The sequence below is a fragment of the Camelus bactrianus genome, chromosome 3, assembly GCF_048773025.1.
Source record: "Camelus bactrianus isolate YW-2024 breed Bactrian camel chromosome 3, ASM4877302v1, whole genome shotgun sequence".
NCBI classification, from domain to species: Eukaryota; Metazoa; Chordata; class Mammalia; order Artiodactyla; family Camelidae; genus Camelus; species Camelus bactrianus.
This window is the reverse complement of record NC_133541.1, coordinates 138,261,343-138,277,600: the sequence shown is the minus strand read 5'-3', so window position 1 is coordinate 138,277,600 and position 16,258 is coordinate 138,261,343. Positions and strand designations below refer to the sequence as shown.

Sequence of the window (16,258 nt, the reverse complement as noted above, 5' to 3'; positions counted from 1 at the left end):
GAGACCTCCATTTTCCATTTGGCTTATTACATGTTTTTCTACAATATTCTATCTCCCCTGGCATGAGTTTTAAAGACCAGTGTAGCATTCTGTCTTATGGAGGCATGGTCCATTTTACTTCGGACTTAAATAAACTTTTAAATTCCAAGTATACTTAACTGAAATACTGAAAAGAGAACTGTGGTGGTACAGGAAGGCCCCTAACTCCCTTCCCATTATTTCCTGAGAGTAAAAGCTGTGGAAAATTTGGTATATATATTTCATGACCTTTATGCCTATGAGATACATATATATACACATATGAGATATCAATGTATAGGTGTGTGTATATATGCTTTATTTAAAAATGAGACCATACTATATGTTTTTCTGCAGCTCGCTTTATTCACTCAGGGGTATATCATGGACGTCCTCCCACTCCAGACTCACCCGGCCCTTTCAGATAGATTGGAGGGGTCTCCTGATGTGCGGGTGTCGTCTCTTGTCCACGGACACATTTGGTGGGAGAGTGCTGTGGACAAGGCCCTGGACCACGGCGAAACGCCGGCTCCCTCAGCGCCCGCAGCTCGCCTTGATTTACCGCATCATTGTCTTGATGGTGGACAGTTAAGTTTTCTCCATTTTCCACTGTCAGAAAGAATGTTTGAGTTGCATCCTTCTTGTACAGACATTCCTGTGTTCTTGTATGTGTATTCCTTTAGTTATGGCTTCTGGAAATTTAGTCCCTGGATGTGACGTTTACATTCATCACAGACTCCTTTCAAGTGACTAGAAATTCCTTCTCCATTGGGGAATGAAAAAATGCACAATTACTTATGTAACCAATTCTCTATCGCTGGATATGATTTCACTTCAGTTTTTCTTCCCACCTTTGTAAACAGTGCTGTGTAAATGCCCTGATGGGTACATCTTTTTGGACTGATTTTTTTTTCCTAAATGAAACGATTCCTAGAAGTGGAGTTGAGTCAGTGTGTATGTACGTTTTTCAGAGCGTACAAATCCATTGATATGTCATCCTCTGAAAAAGTCGCTCATGATTTGTTCTCCCACAGATGGACACTAGCTAGAATATCTTAAAAATATTTGCCAATATGATAAGCAAAAGTGCTTTTTCATTGTTTTTGTTTGCATTTGATGACCAGTGAAGTTTTGAGCATTTTTCACTCATTAGCCATTTGACTTTTTTAAAATGAATGATTCCTTTTGTCCTTTGCCCACATTTAAGTGAGGGAGCTTCTTTTTGCTTTGTGACAGCTTTTTGTATGTTATGAAAATTAACTTCGTGAATTCATCAACATGTATCACAGAGCTTTTTCTTGTCATTTCTTTCCTTTCATTTTGTTCAGGAAGTTTTTTGATTTTTGTTGTGGCTCAAACTATTCTTAGGGTAGTAAATGTCTTCCTTATGGGTTTTATCTTTGACATTATTCTTAGAAATACTCTCTTATAATGGAATAAATCTCTTCTGTAGGTTTTTTTAATCTCTAAGATGGAGATTATAATAGTACATGTTATAGTGAGGAGAAGTTGAGTTAATAAGAGCAAAGAGTTGTATTTGCTGTTACTAGTACTTTTTAATATTTACATCACTATCTGCAATTTATCTTGTGGTCATTATGACAGGAATGGAATTTATTCTTTCCAGGTGATTCTCTGTCCCAGGACAATTATCGAATTCATAATTTTCTCTTTGATTTGAAATCCCACCTGTACAAAATACTTACATACACTAGAGTCTCTTTTTGAGCTCATGGTTCCCTTCTGTCAATCTCCTTTCCTTACTCCAGCACCATATCTTACATATTGTAAAAATTTATTTAATCACTGGCAGTCTGATTTTTTTTGATTCTTTTCTTCCATCCCAAATTTTCTTGTCAAGTATTATGACTTTATTATTCCTGAAGAATTCCAAAATATTTTGTTCAAGTTAAAAAAAATCAGATTGGAATTTTCATGGGATTTTTTAGTAAGTTTTGTATTATTCTTAGGAGAACTTACATCTTTACAAAACTGCTTTTCTCCATGCAATATGTTTATGTCTCTACATTCATACCTCTTACTTTAACCCTCAGTACAGTCCTGAAGTTTGTCCATTTAGAATATGGGCATTATTTTTGAATTTATTCCAGATTATTGTTTATGTTTTTGTTAATTTTGTAAGTGAGAATTTTTTGCTATTATATTTTTAAATGCTTAAAACTGACATTTAGAAAGGAAGATTCGTTTTGTCAATACTCACTTTGTAAATTGTCATTTAAAATTGTAAGTATTAAGTACTTGTTCCAGAATCCTTTCTTTTCTGTTTTTAAGTATTTGTTTCCAAGATTCTCAAAATGTTCATAGCTAAGTAGTATAGGTGGGGAGACAGATGGAGAGAGAGAGTGTGGCTCACGTACAAACTGTGAGCACTTTCATGGCTGCCTTTAGGCTGGAGAAGCTGCAGAAGAGCCCAGGTTGGACTAAGGGTGGCTTTGTATGCACTTGAAAGCCAGCTTTCCTGCCTGTATGGTGAAGCCTGGTGGGCGTGGCAGGTAGATGATCAAGGTCTGATCAAGGTCATTGGCTACACAGAGCGCTGTGTCTGTGAGAACTGGAGACCATTACCATGGGAAATGCTTGGCCTAGGAACACTGCAGGGGAGCTGGGGAGCCTGTGTGTTAAGGATTTTCCAGCCCTGGGAGTGGGAAGATCAGACTCTGCATTCAGATCTGAGTTTGATTTCATCCTCTCTGGTTTACTGGTCCTCTGAATTTTGTCAAGTTATCTACCCGCTTTGAACTCCTGTTTTCTTGTCTCTCAAAACAGGAGAATTACAGCCTGCTGCTAGAGTGTTTGATCAGGGTAAATGATTTGTGTCTATAAGATGCCACGTAGAGTCACAATCTCAGTGAGAAATGGGCTGTCACCTCTTCTTCTGCAACTCAGTGCTCCATAAGACAACGGGGGAATTCCAGTCCCTAATTTGTATGTGATGCAATGAGGAACAAAATTAACGTCTTGCCTTTCCCTAGCAGTATTCTTACTTCTTTGCTTCATTTACCTCTTTCCTCCTTTACTCTCCCCTTTCACCTCCTCCACCAAAAGATACTGAGTCTGTCTCAGAACACTACATTCAAATTACTTTAAATGTTGTCTCATCCCCATGAAATTACAGTGAAATTAAAAATAATCTGTACACGTCCCAGACATGATTATATTTGATTTACACACACACACACACACACACACACACACACACACACACAATCAGGCTACCTCCCATTTGCTGAGGGAGAAGGACCACTTTTTCTGAGTTTTCATTCACTGAGCGTGAGAGCAAAGTATCTTAAGCAGAAATTCGCCTGGCTTCTAGCATGGTTTTTTAAATTGGATTTCTGCTTTGTGTCCACAGAAATAGTCTCCTATTAGAAGAGGGGAAGTGGAGACATAGATATTCTGCTGAGATATTGGTGTCATCATATTTGAGTTGGAAAGGACTTACGACAGCATAGATTCGTAACTTTTTATGGGTGAGAATCCATGATAGTGTAACTTGGACAAGAACCCGGGTCTTCTGTCTTCATGTCCACACGGATGAAGAGGAAACTGGGTGGGGGATGGCAGGGATCCTTGCTTGAGTTCCGGGGTCTTGCTAGTTTCCATTGTTCAGCTGCCTTTAGTTTATGTCCATGTGGCCTCTCATGGGAAGGTCACTCTATCCTGATAGATTGAGTTTCTAATCAGCAAAACGGTCTGGACCCACTCATGATTCCCAGAGATTTTCTGCTGACCTGCTGACACTTTATATACATGAGACCTAAGAAACTGCTGGATATAAAATCCTTATTGTTATCATTTGCCCTCGAGTTCCACAGGAATGGGGTGCTGTCTCAGGCTGTCTAAGGCCAGCTCTGAACAAAGATAAGGTTATAGGCTTGCAGCTGGACACTCCCCAGTCGAATGGGATTTCCAACTTAGTATTTAGAATCAGGCAGATTAGTTCAAATCTTACCTTTACCAGTTATTAGCTTTGTGACCTTGAGGAAGAAACTTTACTTTTTTGGGGACAAATTTTCTTTATCTGTAAATAAGTTCAGTATTTATTTTAGGGTTTTTGTTTTAGAATTGAATGAGCTAATTCCCTCATTTATTCCTAAAATACTGATCACATGGTTCTATGCTGGTGACTTAGTGGTTGATTACTAAGGGACTCAGTAGTGAGAATATGGGTGAGGCTCCCTGGATAATAGAGCTTATATTCCAGGATATGCTTGTAAAAGACTGGATTGCAGTGGATTTTTAGTAAATGTCCATTCCTTTCCTAATCCCCATTGATTGTGTATATATCTTTATACTAATATATGAACAATTTTTATTGCAATTTAAGTCTTTTTGTAGTATTTAAAGTATGTAGCTATAACAAAAATACGTGAAATAAAATGATTTGACTTTTATTTTCTTTTCAATAAGCAAAACAAAATAAAATAGAAAAGAAAAGAAAAAGTTTTGAAGGAGTAGAAATAATTTTATTTCCGTGGAATCGACTCCCTATGTTAGGTTTTTCGGTTGTGTTCTTAAACAGCATATAAAATTGACAGATTTTGTGTTCAGTTTTGATAGCTGGGTGAGTATAGTTTCTTTTTGTGGTTGTCTTTGATGAATTATTTGCACTAGATCATAAGTAATGTGCATGTTACATACTGGAAACGAGGAAACAGTGGAGACATACTACCTCCAATGCAGTCATTTTGTTACCGAGTCCAAACTCATTCTGCTCACCAAATGACAGGCCAATAAACCGGGAGATGAGGTGTTGGAGCAAGGAATAGTGACTTTATTTGCAAAGCTGGCAGATCCAGAAGATGGCAGACTGATGTCCTGGAGAATCATCTTCCCCAAGTCAGAATTGAGTCTTCTTTTATGCTAAAAAGGGGCGGGGCTGCAGTTGGTTGTTGGAAACTTCTTGTTGTATGAATTGCTTGTCCTTTGAATCCGCTGTTCTTGCAGCTGTCCATGTGGATCAAATCATGTTGCCCCTGTAAAACCTCCAAAAATAAAACAAAGTTATTCTCTATTTTGCTACTTGCCATCTCTACATAAGTGCAGATTAGTTAGCATCCTTCAAGATCACGGCCAGGAGAAGAGGCTGTCCTGGATATTTCAGTCTAAATGCAACTTTCTTTTACAAATGGTGCAGAGATAGCAAGTCTGAGCCTAGAAAACAGGGCACAGGGTTAAAGCCAAAGGAACAGACCTAACATGGGGTCAAAATTGTTCTTTTCTATTACAATTCCCTTTTCTGCTTCATAGATAATTTTAGTAAGAAACATGAGCAATTTTGTATTTTTGCTTCTTAATAACCGATAAGTGGGCCAACTATATTTTTGTGAGCAGGGATGCTGTGCGGGCATAGGGGTCACAGCAAACTCTTGTTGGGGGTGGCCGACCCTGGAAAATGTCTGATGCCCCGTGAGTGTTGGTGAGGGTCCCCCTAGCCAGCGGCTCTCTTCAGGAGCCAGCATATGGGCATTGATATCTGGAGAACTCATTTTCGGCTGCAGGAAATTTTTTAGATACTGCGATTAAAAAATCACTCCAGCTGGGGATAATTAGGGAAAAAAAGGAAAAGGAAAAGGGTTTGGAGTAGAGTAGAAGAGAAGGACATCAGATCACGGAGCCTGAGTGATTGACAGTGGGGCTTCGGTGGAGGGGGGAGCAGACGTGGGGAGGGGCCTGGCCCCGGAACCAGCTCCTGCACCTGTCCCCGTGCCCAAGCCACATAGCTTTTAATTGGGCCACCTCTCAGCTGGATGTCACCCTGGGCAGAACCTTGAGAATCGAAGGTAAGGGGTGGGCAGCACTCACATAGGGTGTCACTGTGGATTTCGGTCAAGTCCACAGTGCCTTTTCTGGTCATGTGTCTTCACTTGTCCTTTATCTCAGGATCTGAGGAGGAAGAGAAAGGAACTCAGGTAGAGATCCAGGAAGATATCCGACTGTGTTAAGAGAGGACAGACACAGTGACACGGGGAGCGAGGACACTTGCAGCAAAGTAAAATTACTTCACAACTATTGCTTCAGAGTTGCAGGTGTGAGAGAGCCTAAGCCTGTCTCAGAGTGCAGGGGACAAGTGAAAAGGAATGGCAAAATTTCCACTGAAAATTGAAATTTTGTTAAATAGCCTGCTACTGTTGATTGTATCACTTGAATGAATGCAGGCATATTTCTGTGGGCATTTATAGGTTCACTCAACCCCACCAGCCCCTCTTGCCCCCATCGGGGATGGGATTTCTCAAGCACAGTGCCCCTCCTGCTTGGGTGGGCCACGCTGCGTGTCCTCGCCTGGGGCCGGGCTGCTGCAGGGCACTGAGTCCCCGAGGCTCGGCCTGGGAGACACTACAGGAATATCTCTGCTCTCGACTGAGGGCCTCCTTTTCCCCCTGCAGTGTAAGAATGCCGGTGACTGAGTTAGAAGCATGCTCCCAAGCTGTCCGTGTCCTTGCCATTCAGAAGCGGACCCTGGAAGCTTCCGAATTTCTCCAGAATGCGTTCTACATTCACCTTCGGCAGGTGAGTGTATGTCTTTACACAAGTGGAGGAATTACTGCCGTTTTCCTGGAACTTACTCACCACTAGTCCATCTGATTTTTCTGTGCTAGTATTCAGTATGGCCTGCTGAAATATGTGGAGTCAGATTTGAAACACTGATGAAGAGGATCATTTATTTTATTCCTATATATGATAGACTTTTACTTTCAAAATTCAGAATTTTTGGTTCTTTCAGGAATTTTTGGGGGTTGGCGAAAAAACTTTGCTCTTACCATCTTTGAGACCTGTTGCTTTGTGCCTCTCACCTGTCTTCTGTCACTTGTGAGGCGATTCCATTTGTGACCCTGTCCGGGTTGTTCATGTTATAAAACATATAGTCTGTTAAAGTACAGTCCCTTTTACTCCGAAGACATTCCACAAATACTCCTTAAATCTGGGTGTGGTTTTAAGAAGACAGAATCATTAGAACATGTGCTTGCAGGTTGCTAGTGCAAAATCCCCAAATCAATAGTCTAGCTCAACATCTATAATCTTTCTAATCTACCTTGGATTTGTATGGATAAGTGAAGCAGTTTGCTAAGAACTCAAGACCAGGGTTAGAATACAGGCTGGTGTAGCTCAGCAGGTCCTCCTGGGCCAGCGCTGTGCCAGAGGGCGGGGCAGAGGGGGAGAGGTCTGGGCCTTGGGGAAAGGGGAGGGCCAAGAAGGAGGGGGGTCCTGCCGTTCCTGAGCTCAAGATTCATGGCAAACACCTTCACCAGGTGAAAAATTTGGAGTTTCTTCTAAGAACAGTAGGTTTGAAAAGAGTCATAAAAGCACGGGAGTGACAATATCCCATTTGTGTCTAGTATGGGAGAGCGGCTGTGGGGCCACTTGGGAGACTCGTGAGTCCAGGTGTGAAGTGTTGGTGGCTTCCACCTAAACGGTGGGACAGTCAGTGGGACAGGCAATGGGAAAAAACGAACAGACTTTAGGCATGTTTAGATGGTAAAAAGGAAAGGATGAATGATGTCTGTGAAGGTAGGATGGAGTAAGGCCCAGGTTTCTGGGTGGATTAATGAGGTAAGTGATGGTCCTGTTGTGCTCTGAGGAGGGAAAGCTTCAGAGGGAGCTCTGGGGGAAAACTGATGAGTTCAGCTGTGGGTAAAGTGAAAGGCTGTTAAATGTGTGGTCTGGGAGCTCAGGTGAGAGCCAGTAGCGAGTAGCGGGAGGGGAGAGAGTCTGTCAAATAATTTTATGCCCATACAAATAATTATGATTAATGATACACTTACGCCTCTACATTCTGGATTTAAAACCCATTAACATTTTGCTATATTGACTGCAGAGGTTCCTAATTTTTTTAACAGAAGTAAAATAAATAGAAACAAAATAGTGGAGTTAATGAACATCATAGAGCTGATGTGTGTCCTTGTATGTATTTTGATACCTCATCTGTTTATAACCATAATCTATAAAAAGTTAACTAGTTTAGCATAAGTGTTAAACAGAGGGACGTGACATACAGTGTTGGGGCTTGAAGCTGATCTTCTCAGGCAAAATATGTCACCTCTCTGTGCCTTAGTTCCATCTTCTGTGACTGCCCCCGGGCCCCTCATCACAGCTCATTTCCTAGACTAGATGTTGGGAGGGAGGCTGCTGAATGGAGTAAGAAGTGGCAACTGCTAGGGGCACTGAAGAGAGACACAAAAAGTGATTAAAGCCGATAAACTCAGTACAAACAAATACTCTCAAAAGAGAAAGAATCCCGCAGTGTTTTGAGCCACTTAGCGTATGGGAAACAAAACCACGTGGACCCAAAGCTCTTGAGCATGTGAATATTGTGGGTGGGAATGTGTCATCAGAAAAGGGTTGAGAAAAGGCCTTTTGGTTTCCCTTGACGTTTCCAGTAAGGATGGGGAGCAGAAGAGAAAACCCCCTGCTTCACAGTGGAAGCTGCTGTTTTGTGCAAAACTGACCAAAGGTTGGAGACCATTCATCAGCGGTGCTGGCAAATGAAGAGACTTCGGGATTGGGTGGGGCACTTGCTGCGACTTCCAGGTGACCTGCTGGCTGGGGGCTGTGAGGCGGGCAGTAAGTTTGCAGGGTGACCCGGGCATAATCCCTGGCTCTGAGGCTGCTGCTCTGACTAGCAAACCTGGGCACCCGCAGTCCTAGTGGGGCAGCTCGGGATGTGGCCTGGGACACCTGCCATGCTGAGGGCGAAAAGAGGGCTTCCCTGAGGGGGTGTCCCTGCGGAGAGTGGAAACTTCCTCCTGCAGGGGAGGAAGAGCCTCTGAGCAGGGTGCTGGATGCACAGGCAAGACCACCCTGAGCACGGAGGGTTTGGGGAGCCGTAAGTCACATAGTGGCCCGAGCAGCCTTTTTCCTGAGAAAATAGAGGGAGAAGAGGCTGAAAAGGCAGACTACGTTCAGACCCTGTGGTGGGTTATGAGTGACAGTAAAGGACTGGTCAGGCAGGCACGAGAGAACCCTGTGGGTGTCCCAGTGGGGGCGTCACACCGGAGGGTGTAGCTGGGTTACAGACTTTGCCAATTATTAGCTGTGTGACTTTGAGCAAGGTCACCCCACCTCTTTCTATATATCTTCATCTGTAAAATGACACAGTGACAAGCTCGTGTCATCAGAAGGCTTAGTTTAGCTCTGATCCTCTGTGTCCAGTATTGTCAGTGCTGCCCTGCAAGGTTCTGCATTGGCTGCTCTTACCCTCAGATGGGAGGGCGTAGAGGGACATTGTAGCACCTGACTGCAGGAAGGCGTTGTTTTAAAAACAGACATGTAGCCGCCTGCAGCTGCAGGCCTGCAGGCAATTTGATTGATGGTCCTGGAGAGGACTTTGGAGTCCTTAGCATCGTTTTAAGACTTGTTTTCTCTTGGGGGCAGCATTTGCATTTGCAGATTAATGTTGAAGATTTAGGCTTCTTGCAAAGCTGTCTTCAGAAATGGTTATATACGTAACATATCGTATAAAATAAAACGCTTTTATTTAATGTGTGGGACTTTGCAGCTGTTGGGAACAGCTCTGTTGGCCTGGTCTCCACGGAGGACACTAGGGGTCAGCAGAGCGTGCGGGAGAGCAGGCAGCCCGCCATGCTGCTGCGGGGTGTTCTCCCCAGCACAGCACTGTGCTGAGTTGACTCTTCTCTGAGTTTGGTTGCCAGATGAGCAGACAGCAAATTAATGAGTTCTGGTGGGATTGTATAATGACAGGAAGAAAGAGGGTCCCGTAGTTTTTCTGGACTAGAACATTCTTTTGGTTCCTGATCCAGTGTGTTCCATTACAGAATTGATGAGTTGTGTGTATTCTGGGACTTGTCGACTGAAAGAAATGTGTAGCCTGAAAGTTTAGAGTTATGCTTTATTTGGCGGGAGGACTCGAGGCGGAATTAAAGCCTTCAAATCTGTCTGAGGGACTGCTCCCAAGAAGTAGGGGAGGAGCTAGGATTTTATAGGAACTTTACAACAAAGACCAGGGAGTTGGAAGAATAAAAGATTGCTTGTTATCTAAAGAAATCCAGGCATCTCAATTTCAAGAATTTAGTGATTTTCTTTTTATGGGAGGAAGTAAACATTTTGGCTCATTGAATTCATTCCTTTTACAAGCACCTAGTTATCTAGGGCCAGTATTCTGTCCTTTCATATTCTGAGTCCCCTCAGAGGGCCCCATTCTGAGTGGCTGCCTAGGCTGAGCTATAAGCCTGTCCTCCCTGGGAGATGGTGGCAGCTGCTGATGACTTGGTTTCAGCACTCTTTGTTTACTGACATGGTTGCCGTATTTTCATTCACATTGTAGTATTTTCATTCACAGTGCTCCCCCTTGGTCCTAAATTCGACCAATATTTTGAGAGACATTTCATGACCAATTTTGTCCCAGGGTGCTATGAAGGCTCATTCCTAGTTCAGGTTGAAGAAACTTCTGACCTGCCATTCAAGGTTTTAGGTGTTTTTATCAGGCCCTGTTGATACTAAAAGTTCTCTGGATGGCCTGTCTTACTAGTCTGTTATGATCCAGGAAATGTTTACCCTTCGTTGCTCATTCCCATACCTAGAATCACACTGTTATAATTATTTTATGCAGGGTTATAAATTTTATGTATTTCTTCCATATGATTTGCCATCATCAATCTTGTTGTAGGCCTAGCTACACTTTGGGAAATGTAAGAGAAAACAATCTTATAAAATAGACAGGATGTAAGTAATACAGCTAGCAACGTTAATAAAGTCACGATTAAGAATTTATTAGTCAAGAAGTTATATTTTTGGTTAAAATTTTTCTTGTGTTTCTGACTGAGTTTGAGTGATCTTACGAGAAAGTTCGTATTTATGGTCAGGCTTCGAGCAGGTATTAATTGGCCAGGTGAGGTCTCCCACCTTGTAAGATCAACAGTGGCCTAAACAGAACTATAATTTCCTTTTTAGAATAACGTTCCTGAGGGCTATCTAGTTAGAGCCTTGGAGTAGGGAAACCCACCAAGGTAACACAGAAGTACTAGACATAGGTAATTTACCATAAACTTAAACATTGGGGTAGTTCATAATCAAAGGTAGGAGAAATTATCAAAGTAACTGGTATACAGGCCTGGTCTGGTGTCTTGGGTCAGCTGTCTACCTCATATGTCGTCGTCTTCTCATCCTGGCCTGGTAGCTTTTTCTCCATTTGGGCCTTGTTTAAGGTGAGCAGTGCTCTATAGGCCAGTGCACTGCAGGGGCTCTTTCTGATTGGAAATGAATCAGAAAGTCAGTTTCCTTCAGCTTTGCTGTGTATGGTCTAGTTAAAAGTACCTGATAGAGTCCTTCCATTCATGTTGGAGACAGTTTTTTAAGTCATGCCTGTTCCAGTATGTATAATCCCCTGACCGCAGGTCATGGGGCATTGGATCTTTACCCAAGGATATATTACTAAGCTTCAGAAAGAAACATACAGTGTCCTTTTAATAATTCAATTAAACTTTGCAGCAATGTAACATGACAGCAAGGAATGATCTGGGAAATGTCTTACTAAATATAGACCTCAATTAACAAAACGAGAATTTAATATCCACTAAAATATAATCTTTTTCTCTCTAAAGTTCCCTCATTTTTATCAAATATAGTCAAATCAAGGTAAATTTGTTTACAAGTTAAGTCTGATTATTTGATCATATAGACTATTTTAAATTGGCTGTGTTGGAACTTTTAATAAGGACTTTTAAGCTAGAATGTTAATAAGGTTTGCTAAGGCCAGGAAAGCCCCGTCAAGGGCTTGTCATAGATTTCTGCCTAACAGATTTAGGTAAATTCTTTTCTTTTTGAAGTCCTTAAAATACCTTGAGGTTCCTATACCTGTTAGGAGACGATCTTCCTAATTTATCTCATAGAGCCACTGGGGACCTTAAAGATTTTAGTCTCTTGAGGGATCAGATAGAGAGAAAAGATAACTGTTCTAAGTCTGCTTACATAGGTATAATTTATCAAATTGACGTGAATCATAACTAGTTTAAGGAGAAGAGTTTCTTTATGTCTGGTAAACAGGTTAAAAGCCAGTAGTATTTCAGACAAAATCAAAAATTGTAACCATATTCATCAGTTTACTCAGTCCCACGTAACTAATTCTTTTAATCAGAGTTTTCATTAGACCTTTAAAATTTCTTACCCAGTTTATTTCAGTGCTATAGTTTGAAATTTATTAGAAATCAGTAAATCTCCTTGAAGAGAGAGTATTTTGCAAAATCATCAGAAGAAAACAATTACCTGCCTATAAATGACAACAGAATTAACAGCATGGTTAAACAACATTACACTGTAATCTATAAAGAAACCTGGTCACAATAACCAGAATTATGACTGGTAACATTTCAGATATACCAGAATGTTAGGGAGTCCATATAATTTCTAGAATATCTATATTAATAATATTTTCTCATACAATATAACCTAGAAAGATTTATTATTCTTTTGACAATACTTCCCATGTTAGTTAACATGCCAAATGAAACTTACTACTTTAAAATCTCTCTTTGAGATGTTTCAGGGACCCTTTGTAGCATCCTATAGTTAACTGGAGACTAAAAGAATTTTAATGAGAAATTGATATTTGGGGAGCTTGTTAAAAGTTTTCAAAACACTTGGTCAGATAAGCGTATAGATCACTGTAAAGTAGTACTTACTCATTAACAAGAAAATATTTCAAAGGTAAAGGCACAACAGATCACTTAAGTCGCATAAGAAGTTTTACAATTTGTTACTGAAGGTGGATTAATATTTTAAGAAAATTTTGTCCCCTTAACAGAGAGAAAACCAAATCTAGTCTTGTACCAGCTTACTTCTAAGATTCATTTACTTTGCCCAAATTGATTCTAAACTTAGCCAATTCTGACCACGTACAAAACTCTTTCCTCAGGGTTCCTCTTCCACAAGCCTTCCCCAGGTTTCTATACTCGTATTAGTGTGTCCCTTATTTTTTCTTCCATTCACAAGTAACCAGATTCAGGACAAAGTCACTATTTTTCATTAACAAAATATAATTCCATTCCTTATATCTTCCTTTACACATTTATCTTACCTTCCTAGGATACTGAGATCTTTCCCTTAATAATAGAGACTATTTCAGAGTGGCACCAAGCATTTATTAATATTTCTAAACACCTTTAGTTTCTCTGTAAGAGGAAGTAATATGTTAAGTAATTCATATTTCAATCTTATTTTATCTGAAAATGGCATAGCTATTTAATAAAATCCTATCATTTGACTTAATTTAGCACAACTCTAGAATTTAGATACCAAACATTTAGAGATTATCTTAAGCATACATTTTAAATATATATTTTAAAAAATTTACCCAAAACTCTCATCTCATTTGCATTTAATTTACTTCAAATTTTATCACACCACATTACTATTATTTTTTGACAAATCTGTAACATATATAACAGGATCTTATTTGACTTTCATTAAACCTAGGTACAGTAAAGGCATTATACTTAATATTGATGAGTTTAAAGATGTCTATATTAATTAGAACACACTTAAACTAAACAATACCAAGTGTTATCTTAATATTGAATATTTTCCAGTTCACGTGAACCTGAATGTCAAATTAGTTAGTTTTTATTTTAAAAATACTTAATTTGTAAGCTATTACTTTTTACGTCAATTAAGCAGAGCTCTTTGACTTTGTTTTTTTTCTTTTTTTTAGCTGTAGAAATATCTCACATCTATAATGTGTACTCAGGCTTATAAACAGACCAAAGCTAGAGATCTCATAGCTTCACTTTAAAACTTACTTATAAGATAGGTATAATAATAGTTGGAGTAAGCTTAATTTGCTTTCTCAAATCACTAAGGCTTACTATTTATGAAAAAGACATTTAAGATTTCTTGACAAAGTCTGACGGACCCATCAGAGTTCTGAGTTCTAAAATGCCAAAAATTTCTTTGGCCTTAAGTTTTCTCTCATTAAGCTAATTAGGCTCAGTCCTATGTCACTGTTTGCTGTATATAGATTTCTGACCTGCAAGACAATGACAGACACTTCCAGTTCCCCAGAGAACTGCTCTGTCACGCAGGCCCAATTGTACCTCCTTATTTGGCTTTTTTGTATCAGTGAGAAGAGCTTTAAACAAAGAATTCCATGTTTTAAAACTTTAAGGTTCAATTTATCTTGTCTTCCAAAGCTTACATAAGGCATTTAGTAAGGTCTCTTTTCCTTGAATTATAAGTTAAACCCAGGGTAAACCTCTTATTATATTTTTCTATTAGCCACTGAATATTAGTTTTTAATTTTACATTATATTGGACGGCTCATGTAACTCTATTGGTTTCCTTTATTTTGTTCAATTAATATTTTCTGAGGGACAGAAATGTGCCCAGCCTTGTAATACCAAGAAGGGGAAGCGTTTTTCCATTGAAACATATCTATCCCATAACATAATTAAGCAAAAAGTTTATATAAAGCCCATTTAAACATACCAATTTTACAAACTTTTATCTCAACTTTATTAACTCTTATACCTTTAATTTTAATATTTATTAGGTTTAATCAATAATTTTTATTTCTAGAAGGAATGCCAGAAGCCCTTTTCTTCTTTTCTTTTCTTTCTTTCTTTTTTTTTTTTTTTTCACTGTATCTAATTTTATAGAAAAGTCTCTGGGATACCCAAGTTTTAGCCAAAGAACTTAGGCCCTTCTCAACTTTTAATTTGATTAATGGGTCTGTTGCCCCAATCATTGATCAAATATCACAGTCTACATATATTATATGTATCTATCCCTATAAATACATACATTTTAAACTGGGGCAAATAAAACGGACTTCTTTGAACTTTAATTTTGGGGGGCAGTAGGTGACCATTTTGGCCATTTTTTTTTTTTAACTTTACGTAGTGTAGAATCAAAACCTTGTCTCAAAGTCCGACAATGTCCATTTTATTTATGTCATTCAAAATAACCATCAAAAAAATTTACCCACTTAGTATAATCCACTTATGATTTTTTTTTTCTTTCGACATTTTTACATTCTTTTTTCCAGTTACTCAACCTAATTAACATTAATTATTCTAAGATTTTATTAACATCTCTAAAACCTTTAATGGGAAAGGAAAAACATAAATGTAGCTTTTTAAACCAGTTTTTATAAAATAAGTTCTTAGATTAACCATTAGATATATTTTCTACCTTTAAACTTGATTTTAATAGGTACCAATAAAACGGCTGTTTATAATGAGAGCTCTTTCAACTTTCACCAATTTAAAAGTTTTCCAAATTAAGGGATCCATCATATGGCCATCAATTTATATATATATATTGATTTTAAACGAATAAGATGAAGAAGCTTTTCCAAATGAGAGTAGGGGTGCTGCCTAAATAAAATTCAAAAGTTTACTCTCCAAAAGGTAAAGCAGTTCATGGTCCAGACTGATGCAACAAAGGTTAAGATGGCAAAATGCCTGAAAATTGGTACAAAGGATTGTTGAGAATCCCAATTTATTTGTGTGGTCACCATATGTACACAATACTTGTACCTTTTGCATGGCAGAGTCCAAATTTTCCATTAAAAACAAAAAGGAAACATATATATACATACATACACACACATAATACACCCAGCGAAAGATAAAACGTTTATATTTCAAAGACACAGGAAGAGAAATCCAAGTTCCCCCTAAAAGGGTTTTGGTTTTTATAAGTCCAGAATTCCAAAAAATGTTTTTATCAGGCCTGGTTAGTTACTTTAAGAGTGAGATTTTTTTTTTAATTCCCAATTAAATTTGTAAGTATTGTATGTATATAAACCTGGCTGGGGTATTAGTTGGAGGCTGGCAATCTGTCATTTCTTTATCTTTTTTTTCCTTTTCTTTCTTCCTTCCTTTATTTTTTTTTTTTTTTTGAAAGTTCTATTCCCCATTCTAAGGAAGGGTTGTCAGAATAAAATTACTAGTATGTTTTCCCGCAGGGACAACTCGATGGCATGAAGTCTTTGCCTATACCACTCCTGCAAGTTTCTCAGTCATCCGAGAAAACTGTTACCAGCCAGGAAGGGGGTCCCATTTTTGGAGTTGAAAGGTTCCTCATAAGAGTTTTACTTTTATTCTGAAAAATTCAATGGAGGTAACCAAATTGAGGAAAACATTAGACCAGCCTCTTACCTAACCACTCAGTCCTGACCCCAGTGTCTTTCAACATAGACCCACTCTGGAGGTCCCCACTGGGTATTTTCCTGGTATCTTTCAACCAGCCCCACCTTGGACGTCTC

The 16,258-nt window shown here is 39.2% G+C and overlaps 1 protein-coding gene across 25 annotated transcripts in view; it reads left to right on the top strand.

The window, feature by feature from the left end:
• LOC141577158 (trafficking protein particle complex subunit 9-like) overlaps positions 1-16,258 on the top strand; it is a 138,381-nt gene that overhangs the window by 45,366 nt on the left and 76,757 nt on the right. For 23 of the 25 annotated variants that reach the window (XR_012505816.1, XR_012505815.1, XM_074361294.1 and 20 more), the window contains one exon: positions 6,426-6,549. The exons of 1 other annotated variant lie outside the window; for it this stretch is intronic. The gene's annotated coding sequence lies outside the window, so the exon portion shown is untranslated. Of the gene's footprint in view, positions 1-375; positions 4,434-6,425; positions 6,550-16,258 lie in introns of those variants that run through there. One more of the 25 variants, XM_074361297.1, reaches the window with a different exon arrangement.